General features: G+C 36.9%; 1 long non-coding RNA gene across 1 annotated transcript; it reads left to right on the top strand.

The window, feature by feature from the left end:
* The first annotated feature begins 287 nt into the window (after nucleotides 1-287).
* LOC116721269 (uncharacterized) lies at nucleotides 288-14,084 on the top strand. The gene is made up of 2 exons (XR_004339564.1): nucleotides 288-358; nucleotides 14,018-14,084. It is a non-coding gene; the product is annotated as an uncharacterized LOC116721269 (long non-coding RNA).
* The last annotated feature ends 672 nt before the right edge of the window (nucleotides 14,085-14,756 follow it).

The following is a 14,756-nucleotide window of genomic DNA, read 5'->3' as shown; positions in this document are numbered from 1 at the left end:
TCCTGGGCCGCGCCAGGTACGGGGAGAGGCGCCAAAGAGTCTGTAACTCCTATCAGAGTGTAAATTTTATAGCTTTGTGTCTGTCAGCGGGGGAGGAAAAAAGGCCCTGCTTTGGCCTGCTTCTTCAGCTGAATTCCCAAATGTTCAACAGAAAACTATTCCAAATTAAAGTGTTGGCTATACCTTTACACATGTCGTGGATTAGCTATATTAAGCACCAAACAATAATTATTTTCTTTACAGTTCCCCCTTTTGAGGTCTTCAAAAAGACCTCAATAAAAATTGATTAAGCCTTCTAATGCAGAACCAAAACTATGTATTAAAAAAATAAAACAAAACAAAAAATAGAAAACAAAAGGTTGACGTAGCCTAATTATATACAGTTCCCCCTTTTCAAACAAAACCCAAGGGTAAAAACGACTCATCCTTACAGAAATATAAAATCATAAAACAAAAACACAGGACAAACAAAACCCAAAGTATAAAATGAAAAAATAAAACAGAAACATACATAGAAAAATTAGTAAGAAATGTCTGCAACTTAAAGGACAACATTCACCACAAAATTACAATCTGCCAAAATGAGAAACACACAAAGTTACAATCTGCTGCTCGTCTTTTTCTGTTTTTTTTTAAATGTCCATCGACAGTCTCTTAAAAAATATGAAGTCTTCGTCAGGAAAATGTTCAAAAAATGCGCGCAAAAAACGAAACGAAAGTCCTTTTCAAAGTTCCCAACGAACGAAAAACACGCAATAAAAATTAATGTCGATGATGATCCTCTTGTAGCCTGATCTTCTTCGACTGGAAACCTCAAGAAACGACCTGTCACAGGTCATTAAACAGACATTTTGTGTTCAACATGAATTTCATTAGCCTCAGAAACACAATTACCACATTCTTTAATATCATCTTCATTACAGTCAGCATAATCAAACGATGGTTTCACCTAAAAATAAATTTGTTTTGTTATTTTCCATCCAGGGAAATTATTTTAATCCTTTTTATCAAAGAACGCAGACTTTGAAGGAGACCACATCCGCAGGGCACCAGGAAACCAGCTGCAAAACTATAATGACAAGACAGAGATCAGATTTATCCAAAGGCATCATTCATTTGTGTAATTCAACACAAACATCTTCAATTCACTTTGTGTTCAAGTGAATCCTCCAACGCTCGTGGCTCTGTGGCTGTTATCTTCGAAATAAGTGTGAAGCCGCTTCTCCAAGGAGCCCCACCCCCGCCTCGCATGACACAGCTTGTATGACAGAGTCCAGAGTCCTGGAGCTCCGAGCTCCAGGGCAGTCTGTGTGTAAAACCATGAGCAACACATCACGTGAAACCTTATCTCCTACTCTGTCCAGTTCTGTTCATCAAATGGTGGATGTGATCCCTTCAATTTACGTTTCAATTATAATATACTATAGCTCCTAACCGATGGAAAACACCAAAACCCTGTAATCATTTGCTTCAAAAGACATGTTTCCAAAGTAACGTGTTCCCAGAATGTTAAACATATGCAGATCTTTTCTTAAACCAATCTTGTAAAAATAGGATTAAACAAACGAAACAAAACAATAACAAAAACTTAAAAATGTAGTTGTAAAGCTTACATTTACCATCAAAATGAATAACAATGTGAATTAAACAGTCCAGTTTAAATTACTTTCATAGAACAAACTAGATCTTATTGGTTATCTGTGTAAATCATTTTACATGCGTTCCTTAAACAAAATTCAAAAGTTAGACTTGGAGAAATTATAATGAAACAAATCCAGACATTTTCAAAATACACCAATTGTACCCAGGCTTATACTTGTCGTCGAATTTAAAGTTTTATTCAAAATCGTTTTAAATGGATGTAAATCAAAACAAAAATCAAGTTTAGAAAAAACCATTATAATCCCACCTGTGTACGTTTCCTGATTAATGATAACTTTAATCAATGACAGATTCTTCAAAACATTTCTTAAAACATTCATGCTCCATTAAATTAATGCTCTGAAAATGGCTGACACAATAATATTTTAATTTCTATAATTATTTTCCCAAGTTAATTAACCAAAATATGCTCCATTATCACTATAAATTTATCTATTGTATCAACATACCTTAGCCCATTGTCAGAAAATCTTTTAATGGAGAACAACTCAAATCCATTTAAAATAAGCACTTATCAGACCATATTTTCGTTTCACTTTTTTGTGTAACACATATCAGACATGTTCTTCAAAAAAATTTGTTTAAGTAATAAAAGTTTCAGTAAATTACGTAAGTAATATAAAAATAAAAATAAATCCGTAACATATTCTCCCCCCTGTATGATACATTACTGGCTAATGTATCATATTTCTATTATGTGAAATAACGATGATGATGAAACAGGATTATTATTTTACTGAAAAATACTACCCAAATTTAAGGCTGCCTTTTGTCCCAAAAAATAAACCTTTCAAAAATCAAACAGAACAATTCATTCTGCATGGTTTAAACCTTCAAAATTGCTATTTTCCCAAAATACTTCACATTACAGTTGTAAAGGACATTACTGTTATGATTGTCAAATAAGTCATTTTACAAGCTTCTCAAAACTTTTCACTAGCGTTTGACAAAACGTGTTTACCAATTAAGACTCTGTGAAAGTGTTGCATAAACCGGCCAGAGAGACATTGAAAAAATTCAAAATGTAGTCTTAGTTGAGAAAATCTAAAAATGATAAATTTCGAGAAATACTGGTCCGAATATAACCAAATCTACAAATGAAAAAAAATTAAACTAAAGACCAAAATTCCCTATCCCCTGGTGAACGGGTCCAGAGGAAACTGATAACTCAAAAGAAAGAAAGTAATTCGTTATATTTAACAAAATAAACAAAGAACTGACACAAATAGCCAAATAAAAAAGCAGACTAATGTAAAGAAATGTAAAGATTAAAATCCTAAATTACTCACTACTTAATATATAAAGTAATATGAAAGGAAAACAGAAAATCATTACCAAGAGTGTCTGTGTGTGACAGGCGACTCAGTGTTTCGATGCTACAAACTTATATTTTACATTTTCCAGGAGGTAGTTTAAACGATGGGAGAGAAAATTATTTGCCTTACAGTTGTTTGTTCTTTTCTGCTGAGCTGCTGTGAGCAAAGGTTGCTTTGTACTTAAAATTAGTGATATGCAAAAAGGTTTCACATGTTAATTAGTTGAATCTAGTGGGGGTAGAAATTACAGCACAGCTGTAGCTTGTTCTCCCGTGCTGAACTTCTGTGAATGGGGGTTGAAACTCCTCCCTGAGCTCCATTATTCTCATATCTTAAATAAACATACTTGTCGCTTCTTCTTGTTTTGTTCTATGTATTTATTTTACTTAATTTTCTTATTTTATTTTATTCGAAGCCCTCTCGTCTGTCTATAGGCAGTATTGAATCATCTCGTATTACAGTTTAATATTGATTCTCTACAATAGTTCCATATAATCTTTTTTATTTATTAACCAATAAGTTATTTCAAACTTAATGTTATCCTTCAACAACAAATCTTGTAAATTTTAGCAAACTTTTCTATATTTAACCAATTTCTATTTAACAAGAGAGTGACTTCTAATTTATCCTGTCTAATTATCCGTAAGTCCTGTAGATTTAACAATATTTTATCTATCTTAAAGTTTTGGTCTGTTTGAAAAAGACTGATTGTGAAAATATCTAGAGTCAGTTGTATATTGCAGTTTGTTGTTATCTGAACAATTACCTCTTACAGTTAGAGCCTGTTTCTCTAAAAATCTTCGTTTTTTTTTTTCTTATCCTCAACTCATGAAAAAAATCCTATTTTACTCATTGTATGTCATTCCATTTTCCTACTACCTTCACAGCCTTAGAAGGAATAATTAACATTATATCCACTATTCAGTTCTCAAGTCTATATAAATTTTTATTTAATTTATTTCATAGCTGTACCTAATCAGTTATGTATTTATCTATTTATCCATTCAGCATATTTATGTATTTAACTATTAATTTGCCAAGACAGCATTTCTAGAATCCTCTGTGACCTAATTTTCTTGGCTTATTCTTTCTTTCGTTATTTATTTATTCATTTATTTAACCGTAGAACCCATATTGTAATTTCAATTTGTTCAGATAATGTATTTTATCAAGATTCTATCCTTTAATCACCTTCCAAACTGTACACTGCAGGTCACAGTTACTGCTGTTATTGTTTAATTTTAAGAAGTTAGTTCAATTTAACACAGAGGATGTTTGTAAAAACTAGAAATTTTGCACCATCAAACAGCACTGAGAAAAATTCAGTAGTTATATGACATAAAATACCAAATGGTATTTTATCTCCAATCACACACTCTGTCAAACCAACATGAATTATAACACAAACAAAAACACACAACACATTACAGAAAACACAAAACACACACATCTGGCCAGGTTTTATAGTCAGTCAAAATTTCATCAGTCCCCAAGTGTCAGTCTGTGGTCATTATTCTATCAAATTTTACTGTAATTTATATCAATTTTACTAAAATTTATATGAAATTTACTGAAGCTTCAGAAATTGTCCAATGTTGTCATGTGTCAATTTAATTAATTTTAAACCCCAATCGTCAGTAACCTTTTAAATCCCCGTGCACGTTTAAAAAGAGAGACATCTCAAAGTTATGTTAAAATCAAACCACAACCAATAATTTTGTTTTCTGGTACCAGTTTTATGTACTGAACTCCTATTTATTTTATTTATTTATTTATGTTTTAAACTAAACGACCACGTTTTCGCCATCGTTGTACTTTCCCCGTTAAGACGAACCCCGACCATAAAATAGCGTACAGCACGTGTCGCAACTCAGTGTCCATAATAACTTCACAATAAAACGCAACAAAATCAATGCAAATTCACACACACAGCGCTATCCAAACAACTTAACACTCTGCTGAAACACACAGCCAGCCCGAAGTCGTGCACGCGCACACACACGGCCACACACACGCACACACAAAGCTCTGAGGACAAACAGCGCACTTCCACGGCAGCCGGCACACAAAGCAGCACACACAGAGAGAACACAAACACGTTTTCAGACAAACGTAACAGACAGACGGGGAAAAATAAAATGCCGACCAAAAAATAAAAAATGCACCATATCAAAGCCTACCGCAGGCCGTTTATAAAGTCTACCGCAGACTATTTGTCAAAGCTTCCCGCAAGCTATTTTTAAAGTGTGCCAAACACTAATACTTGATTCCTTAACAGTCTACCTCAGACTATTGTCAAAGCTTCCCGCAAGCCATTTTTTTAAAGTGTCCCACACACTGAATAAACCTACCCCAGGTTATTTCAAAATACACAATTCCTAAATTTCTTTCTTTAAGGAGCACAGCCATGGGTCTCCAGGGAAAAAGACATAAACTTAAGAAAACCCAGCTTTTACAACTGAGGGAGCGCAAAATCCTCAGTCTGAACCCGCTACGGTCCGCTGTACATGCGTATTTCCATACAGTGTACCACACACTGAAAGCCTACCGCAGGCTATCGTTAAATTCCAATTATAACTAACAACAGACTATTTTAAGAGCAAAACTATCCACCCTTGCAGCTCCGAAACTCCGCGTGGCTGCGCACAACAAAAGAGTAATTAAAAAACGTCTTACCGCACCAGCCGGAAGGATCGATCGGGGAGAGACCGCCACCCGCCAAGATTCCAGAACCGGACGAAGCCCCCAAATATTAAAAAATGAGGATCATTAAATGCTAGCTTTGGACAAAACCTTTGGATCCTTCCTCTTTTCCTTTTGCCCGGGATCGAGCGGCGTTCTCCATGAGCGACCCGCAACCGCGTGCTGTTAAAACGAAACAACAACAAAACGTGTTGACGTCACAGATCACGGAGTTTAATCTCATACAAAGCAATCGACAACAAAGCTGCAGAGGTACAGAGATATACATTTTATACAGACAAGAGAACAGACAACACGAAACACAAAAGACAGACAAAGGCGCCCAAAATGTGGAGGAAAAGATGGAAAAAAACCTCTCTCTTTTTCTTAACACGGAATCTTAAAGTAAAAAGGTGTTTCCCTATTTAATATATGCAGGCAAGGCGTTCCGTTCTTTGACCAATCAGAAACTCCCTCAACACCCAGAGATCCTGGGACTCCCCCTATCTCAGCTCCGATGTCTGGCTTTTATCTAAGTCAAAGGGCGGACGACTTCGTCCTGGGCCGCGCCAGGTACGGGGAGAGGCGCCAAAGAGTCTGTAACTCCTATCAGAGTGTAAATTTTATAGCTTTGTGTCTGTCAGCGGGGGAGGAAAAAAGGCCCTGCTTTGGCCTGCTTCTTCAGCTGAATTCCCAAATGTTCAACAGAAAACTATTCCAAATTAAAGTGTTGGCTATACCTTTACACATGTCGTGGATTAGCTATATTAAGCACCAAACAATAATTATTTTCTTTACACTTTACAAGCTCAGAATATGTTTAAAGCCCCCCCAAAAACGTGGACAACAATTTCAAAATCTTGCCCCCCCCCCCCCCATCTACATAGGCACCTACGTAAGTATGAACGTGATAAATTTCAGGTTAAAATAATCAAATTTGATTGAAGTTATACTGGAACCACAGACTCTCAGTTTGTGGCTAAACTCAGATTTCACTCAACCTCCTTCTGCTTTTGTCACTAAATAACACATTCCTGGCATTATTGTGCCTCTGTGTTATGGAACCTCATTACAGAACATGTATTTGTTTTGATCTTTGATTTGAAGTAAATCACTTCCTGTGTTTCTTTGGCTATAAAACGAGTGAGCCGTGTCGTGACAACGGTAGTTGTTCATAAAGTCTCTTGTCAGATGAACGTCCATATGCTGCTGGTTGTCATTCTGGGACTGCTGTCATGTTTTTTTTTTTCAGAAAAGACATTTCTTACAGCAGCAGCCTCCTCCAGCTCTGTTTGTCTCTTTTAAGGTTCCAGCTGTTTTGCTGCAGCTGAAGCGAGATGCTGGTAAATTGCTACATCCTGTTGATTTCTATTTCAAAAGGAAAAAAAAACCAAAACATGCGCTGCCCTGCAAGAAGCGTCAAAGAATTTTATTTTTGGCAAAGCAGCGCAGCACTTTGTGGCGTGTTAAAACAATTGAGTTTAATAAATAATTTGCTTATCACGTGGTTTTCTCCATCTCTCCGCTGTCGGCACACACTTCCTCATGCTGGTCGACTTCTTTACCCACTGACACTGTGAGGCAATTTCACTTCACAGTTGAAACCAGATATTTAAAATACACTGACCAAAAAATTGAAATACACATTTTATTCTCACTGTCTGAAGTGAAATCAGACTAAACCTCTCTCTCGTTTCATCTAAATAATCAACAAAATTATCTCTGTTCGCTAAACTTCGTGAGAACATTTTTTTCTTTAGATTTTTGTTTTGCGTCGTCTTTTTATTCTGCATATGTAAACTTCTCGTTTCAAATGCATGTTTCTGAATTTGAATGTGATTGCGTTGGATTCAGATGATTATGCATCTCTATGTAGAGTTAAGCCAGTAACCATTCATATATCACAACAAAAATGATCTGCACTCTGTAAATCAGTGAAAAAGAAATCTTCACCAGACTATCAACTCGTTTCCTGTAGGAGATCATAAAAGAAATCTGAATGCACCATTTTTTGATTTACTTGTGCACCATATTCTGATTTGTAAATGTAAACACAAAGTACAGAAAATAATATATATATAAAAAATGATCAATAAGCAGTCCATGCTGGGCGTGCTGTGGTGGCGCAGGGGGTTAGCACGCCCCACGTTTGGAGGCCTTAGTCCTCGACGCGGTCCCGACGACCTTTACCGCATGTCTTCCCCCCTCTCCTCACCCTCCTTCCTGTCTGCCTACTGTCGAAAAAATACGAGCCACTAGCGCCGCAAAAACTCTTCAGAGAAAAAAAAAAAAAAGCAGTCCACGCTCAATGGTGCTTTCATTTAAACAAAAATGAGTCAGTGGGACAAAGTTGAATTATTTATCATTACCGTATTTTTCGGACTTTAAGGCGCCCATAAAATCCCTGTATTTGCAAAAAAAAATTGTCAATGCGCCTTATATTACGGTGCGCCTTGTGTATGAACAGTGTACCATATGTTTTATTCTGACTTCGGTAAGCGACGAAGCCACTTCCCTTGATTGTTGAAGCATAATCGCTGCTGGTCAGAAATCTCGTGGAGTCAGCTTTCTATGCTGTCTAGACAGACTTGTTTTGGGGTGGAGAACCACTTCTCAACTGTCATCTGATCTTTCACAAGGCTGGAATCACCAATGAACAGCCAAGCAACAGCAATGAGACTGAATCGGATGATGACGAGAGGGATCCGGGCTTGATTGATGCCGCTATCGGAGGAATTTGATGGATTCGTAGGAGATGAATGATTGAAAAAGTGAGTGTACTTTTTTTGTGTAATATTGACAGTTATTGTTAATAATTTGAATAAAGTCTGACCTATCCGACTACCGTATTTTGTTTCGCTTTATGCGCCTTGTAATCCGGTGCGCCTTATAGTCCGAAAAATACGGTACTTACTTAAAACAACTTAAATCAGCCGAGTTGTTACTTTAAAAATTATTTTCTAAGTTTCATGAGTTGATAGATATAAGCAACCACAACGTTTTTGTATATTTAAGTTGCTTCAACTTATTTCTATTATTAAGACGTACTGTCAGGTTTTAAAGTCACATTTCTTCCTTTTTTTTTTTTTTGACGATTCCTTTCTCATACGGGTCTTTTGCCACTTATTCTACCAGATTTCCTCAGATTTGTTTTCATAAAATGTTTTTTAACTTGGAGGCATTTCATAAGATGTAATATCCTTGCCGTAACGCTGAATGAATAATCTTTTTGTTGTTCCTCCCCTCACCCCCCAGTTAACATTTCCCATAATTGGTTAGTGATTTTCTTCGCAGTCATGAACTCAACAGCACACAAGGTAAGCCAGCGCATTTGAATTCGCCCATGAGACGGAAGAAATCTGACCCTAGACGTTCATTTTCTTCTTTTACTGAATAAAAAATAATAACAATATACCTCTGATGTGTTTTTCTAATCTCTGCATCGACAACTAGATTCAAATGCTGACGGAGATGATTCATTTTACGCTGATAAGTCTTAATGTAAAGTTTAAAGGCGTCAAGAGCGTCCGGAAGAAAAGCTGACCCTCTGGACAACCCACACAACCCCAGGAAGCTCTGGATGAACCCAAGCTGCTCACACACAATGGCCACCCCGGCTTTCCTTGAACTGAAAGTCTGCTCTTTGTAAATGTTCGTGAGCACAACGGCTGGATGTATTTTTCTAACGGCTACATGCAATTTCTGCCTGCTTCAGTTCACTTTAACCTGCAGAGTTAAAAGACTTCCTGCAGAGTCCCGTTTAAATCTGCCAACAATTACAAACGGAATCGCAGCCCTGTGAGAACCGCAGCCTGGTGTATCGACCGACTTTATGTGGAAAATGATGAAGAAGTGGTGAGTAATTGTAAATTGGAAGGAAAAAATGTGCTTTAACGTGTGGCATGCACCTTGACTATTAACAGCAATTTCTGGTCATTTCCTAAACCAAAGATTCTAAATTTGATTTATGTCTTGATGTTGAGATGTAAGGTTTAAATGTTGAGGGAGTTTTATATTCATTATCTGTTGGATTGTTTTTATTAGAGTGACTTTGTAAAACCCATCCAGGGACAACAGACGGAAAAACAGCCTTTGGCGAATCGGCACACTGACTTTACTTGTTCATCAATGTTCACTAAATAATATAAATAAAAAACAGAGTGAATATACTTTGATCTAAACCATTCTGGAGTAACTTCGGCTGTACAGCAGGCAGTTTAAACACGTCAAAAAAAATGTAGGGAATCCAGACGAATTCTGGATGCGCTGAGTATTTTTTGTGTGGAATTCTTCTTATTATTTTTTTTCAAGATGGCCGTCATGGTTGTCATGGAAAATAAATTTTTGCAGTAAAGTCACCATTAGACATAGTGTGTTTGATGTCAAATCATAGCCTACATATTTTCAACCATACAGATAATAATAATAATTAAAGCTGCAAGGGGCCTTGAACGGCCCTCGCAGTTCAGCGCCGCTCCGGCCTGGTGGCGGCCACGAGGCTTCCGGCGTCGCCGCTCGCTCACCACCGCAGACGCTCTTGTACAGTTCCCGTACCCGTCCGCTACGCGATCTCTCTGTCTGATGACGTGTTACATCTCCGAGAACTCCCGTTTCCCCGTCGTTCTCTGTCATGGGTGGAGTGATACTGACCCCTACCGGCGAAATACTGATGTTGTTATTTACCATCTTTGCGTCAGCTTGTTGTGACAGTGAAGCTCTGATGCAAGTTGTTTCTCTGAGAACTCATGTCAATTTTAATCAAAATTAACAAATAGTTTATATTGTTTTAACTTTCTGTTGTTGATTGACGTTTGCTTCGCATTGTTCAAATTGCATAGGTTGTTTTGGTGAAGACTTCCCATCAAAGCAATTGTTTGAATGATGGAAATAGAAAATACAAACATTTTTTTCAGTAATCAATTGTTATTTTGCCTTTTATTGAGGGCAGCTGTTCATGCAACATGTATTTCTTCCCTGGTGTGATTCATGGAGTACATATTGTTTACTACATTATGGTATCCTGCTTTTTGTGTTCCCGTTTAATTGAAATAGATTACAATCTTTGCTCGACAGAACAGTCTGACTTCATCCCCTTGATTTTCAGCTGGTCCAATTTTTGTATAATTTTTTTCACTGTTTTACAATTGCAGTCTGCCTACAGTTTTAGCAGTGGCGTCCAAAATTGTGTTTATTGAGAATTTTTTGTTAAGGTAGAAAAATAAATAATGTTTCAATATCTCAAAGGTAATTTAATACAGTTTAATTATTCATTGAAAATTGTTGCAGATGATGATGTTTGTTAACTGTTAAGTATTCCTCAACCAATTGTACTTTTCCCATGACGAAAACAATGTCCGATTGTTTTGGCATCTACAATTATTTGCTTTGTTTTTGTGACATGCAAAATGAGTTTTTGTTTCTTTTCTCCCCCCCCCACATTATTCAACAAAGTGATCCTCTAGTAGCTCTTAGTAAACTTATTTTTCTTTTCTGATACACCTGACAACTGCAGAGTAATCGGAGCATTTAGTATGTGACTGCACTCATAACAGATCTATTTATTTTCTGTGTCAAGTTTTAAGATATCTTTGGAGGTTTTGTCTGTTTTAAACTTTTGTTCACAAAATAAGTACGTGTGATAAAAAGCATTTAGAGTGACGGAATAGTCTCTGTATCAGTTGTTTAACAGGATTTATTATTTGTGGTGCGGTTCAGTTAAGTGTTAGTGTTCATGGTAAAATATCTTTCACAGTGAATTTTTTTTTTTTTTTATTACAGTACCATTTGGGCAGATCCTGCAGCTTCTCAGGATATTTATAAAAAGTGTTACTGAGGCCTTTCAGTTAACCCTGGAAGAGGAAGAAGGAGAGACAGTTGAGCAAAATCTTCGGTGGGGCAAATGGATGCCATGAATGAAAAATTGGTGGCAGCTGAGACGAAAGGTCTAGAGCCTGGAGAGCTCCTCAGCTTTTTATGCTGATGGTAGGTGTATTTATAGTGTATTATGTTGATTATAGGTTTTTATTTCTGTTAATCCTAATTAACATATGCTATGATGGTACATCATGAGCTATTTGTAGCGTGTACACAAAGTGTTTTTTTTTTTGTTCTTGGATGTTTTTTTTTTTTTGCTTGCTTTTCCAAATCAATTGTGGTTAAAAGAAAAGAGATTCACTTTTGATAAAAGAAATACAAAAAAACTTAAATATCAAACAGAAGAATGATCTGTACAAAATAATGACAATTACACTGTTAGGATTTGAGTTTTCTGTGTATTTATTTTGAGTTTCTGCATTTTCTGAGTCTCCGTGTTGTCCTGTCTGCCCCTTGATTGTTCCCAGGTGTGTCTCGTTCCGTGATTACCCTCTGTGTATTTAACCCCACCTGTGTATTTAACCCACCTGTGTTCTTTGTTCCTCGTCAGTGGTCGTGCTCGTTAATTGTATTCATGTCCATTCGTGTAGCCAGTTGCTACCTGTGTTGAGCCCTGGTTTCAGCTCAGCAGTGCTGCCTGGTTTTTGGACTTTTGTGTTGGATTAAACTCATCATTTCACTTCAACCTTGGGTCTGCTGCGTTTCCCTCACCGCCTACCACACCACTAGATGACATACACTGATTCAGACGTGAAATAACAATTGAATAAAAATTCACCCTTTTCAACCATACAAATAATAACAATATATATTTCATATTTTGTTGACTTTTTCTGGTTGACATTTTTCAAAATGGCCACCATGATTGTAATACATAATGTACGGTTTCACTAGCAGTTATGGCCAGCCGTGGACGTAGCAAACTAATCACTGATTCGCTAAACCAGAATCTTAGCTCTGCTAATGCTAAAAACGTTTTTTTTTTTTTTAAATGAGCAAAAGCTAATGATAACCACTAAGATGAGCGTCTCTTCAGTCTCTTTCACACATCGTCTCCTTTCAGTTGACGACTTATGTGAGACTCACAAACAGCAAAGCCCTCAGCTTCAGTTTTGACGGTTTATTTTGCTACATACAGTTACTTTAAAGTTGTATGAATAGAGGATGACCAAAGTTGAAAAAATATGATATGACAAAGTTCATCCAAACCATTTTAAGACAATAACGGCACTGATTGAAAGCTACTGAAATTCAGAAGAGTGCACCTCGTCTATATTAGTTTTGGACAAACCAGAGCGGTAAGCCTGTTTAGTGAACAAATAGCACAAGTCAAATAGCCAGAAAAAAAAACCCCTACCTTCTAACCAACGCTGCCGTCTTTCTGCTCTCTTTGAGTCCTCTGCATTTCCACCATCGTTTAAGTTGCTCCACACTGTGCTTCTATATTGAAGAATATTGAAACGAAGCTCCCGGGACGTCCTTATCCTCCAATGTTACTCCCTTCCGTTCTCTTTGTGCTTTGTTTGTTCGAACATCTGGGTAACAGTGACGTCATTCGCGATCAGTGCCAGTGGTTTAAAAGACTCAAAATGGCCACCATCCTGAAATTTAAGTGGCCATTGGGAAAAATGAAAAACTTAAAACCTGGGGGTTAGCATTATTAAAAAATGAGGATCATTAAATGCTAGCTTTGGACAAAACCTTTGGATCCTTCCTCTTTTCCTTTTGCCCGGGATCGAGCGGCGTTCTCCATGAGCGACCCGCAACCGCGTGCTGTTAAAACGAAACAACAACAAAACGTGTTGACGTCACAGATCACGGAGTTTAATCTCATACAAAGCAATCGACAACAAAGCTGCAGAGGTACAGAGATATACATTTTATACAGACAAGAGAACAGACAACACGAAACACAAAAGACAGACAAAGGCGCCCAAAATGTGGAGGAAAAGATGAAAAAACCTCTCTTGCTGGCTTGCTGACCTGTACTTTTTAATGAAAGAGGTGTTTCCCTATTTAATATATGCAGTCAAGGCGTTCCGTTCTTTGACCAATTAGAAACTTAGAAACTCCCGGAAACTCCCCTTCTTTACAGCTCCGATGTCTGGTTTTTATCTAACCACTTCGTGCCCATCTCCGTCCGACCTGGCCGAGAGGCGCCAAGAAGTCTGTTCCCCCTTTTCGGAATGCAAATTTATTGCTCTGTCTTCAGCGGGGGAGGCAAAAAGGCCCTGCTTTGTCTGCTGAATTCCCAACTGCTCAACAGAAACTATTCCAAATTAAAGTGTTGGCTATAACTGTTACACATGTCGTAGATTAACTGTATCAAGCATTAAAAATAATAATTTTTCTTTAACAGTCCCCCTTTTGAGGTCTGAAAAACAGACCTCACTAAAATTGATTAAGCCTTCTAATACAGAGCCAAAAACTGTGTATTAAACTAAAAGAAAAACGAAAAAAAACCAAAAAATGAAAACCAAAAGAGTGACGTACCCTAATTATATCCAGTCCCCCTTTTTAAACAAAACCCAAGGGTAAGAAATACTTATCCTCCCAAAAATAAAATCATAAAACAAAATTATCACAATAGAACCAAAAACACAGGACAAACAAAACCCAAAGTATAAAATGAAAAAATAAAACAGGAACATACATAGAAAAATTAGTAAGAAATGTCTGCAACTTAAAGGACAACATTCACCACAAAATTACAATCTGCCAAAATGAGAAACACACAAAGTTACAATCTGCTGCTCGTCTTTTTCTGTTTTTTTTTTTTTAAATGTCCATCGACAGTCTCTTAAAATATGAAGTCTTCGTCAGGAAATGTTCAAAAAATGCGCGCAAAAAACGAAACGAAAGTCCTTTTCAAAGTTCCCAACGAACGAAAAACACGCAATAAAAATTAATGTCGATGATGATCCTCTTGTAGCCTGATCTTCTTCGACTGGAAACCTCAAGAAACGACCTGTCACAGGTCATTACACAGACATTTTGTGTTCAACATGAATTTCATTAGCATCAGAAACACAATTACCACATTCTTTAATATCATCTTCATTACAGTCAGCATAATCAAACGATGGTTTCACCTAAAAATAAATTTGTTTTGTTATTTTCCATCCAGGGAAATTATTTTAATCCTTTTTATCAAAGAACGCAGACTTTGAAGGAGACCACATCCGCAGGGCACCAGGAAACCAGCTGCAAAACTATAATGAC

Source organism: Xiphophorus hellerii, chromosome 6, assembly GCF_003331165.1.
Source record: "Xiphophorus hellerii strain 12219 chromosome 6, Xiphophorus_hellerii-4.1, whole genome shotgun sequence".
NCBI lineage: Eukaryota > Metazoa > Chordata > Actinopteri > Cyprinodontiformes > Poeciliidae > Xiphophorus > Xiphophorus hellerii.
The sequence above is the reverse complement of the archived record's forward strand: the minus strand, read 5'-3'. Positions and strand labels throughout refer to the sequence as shown.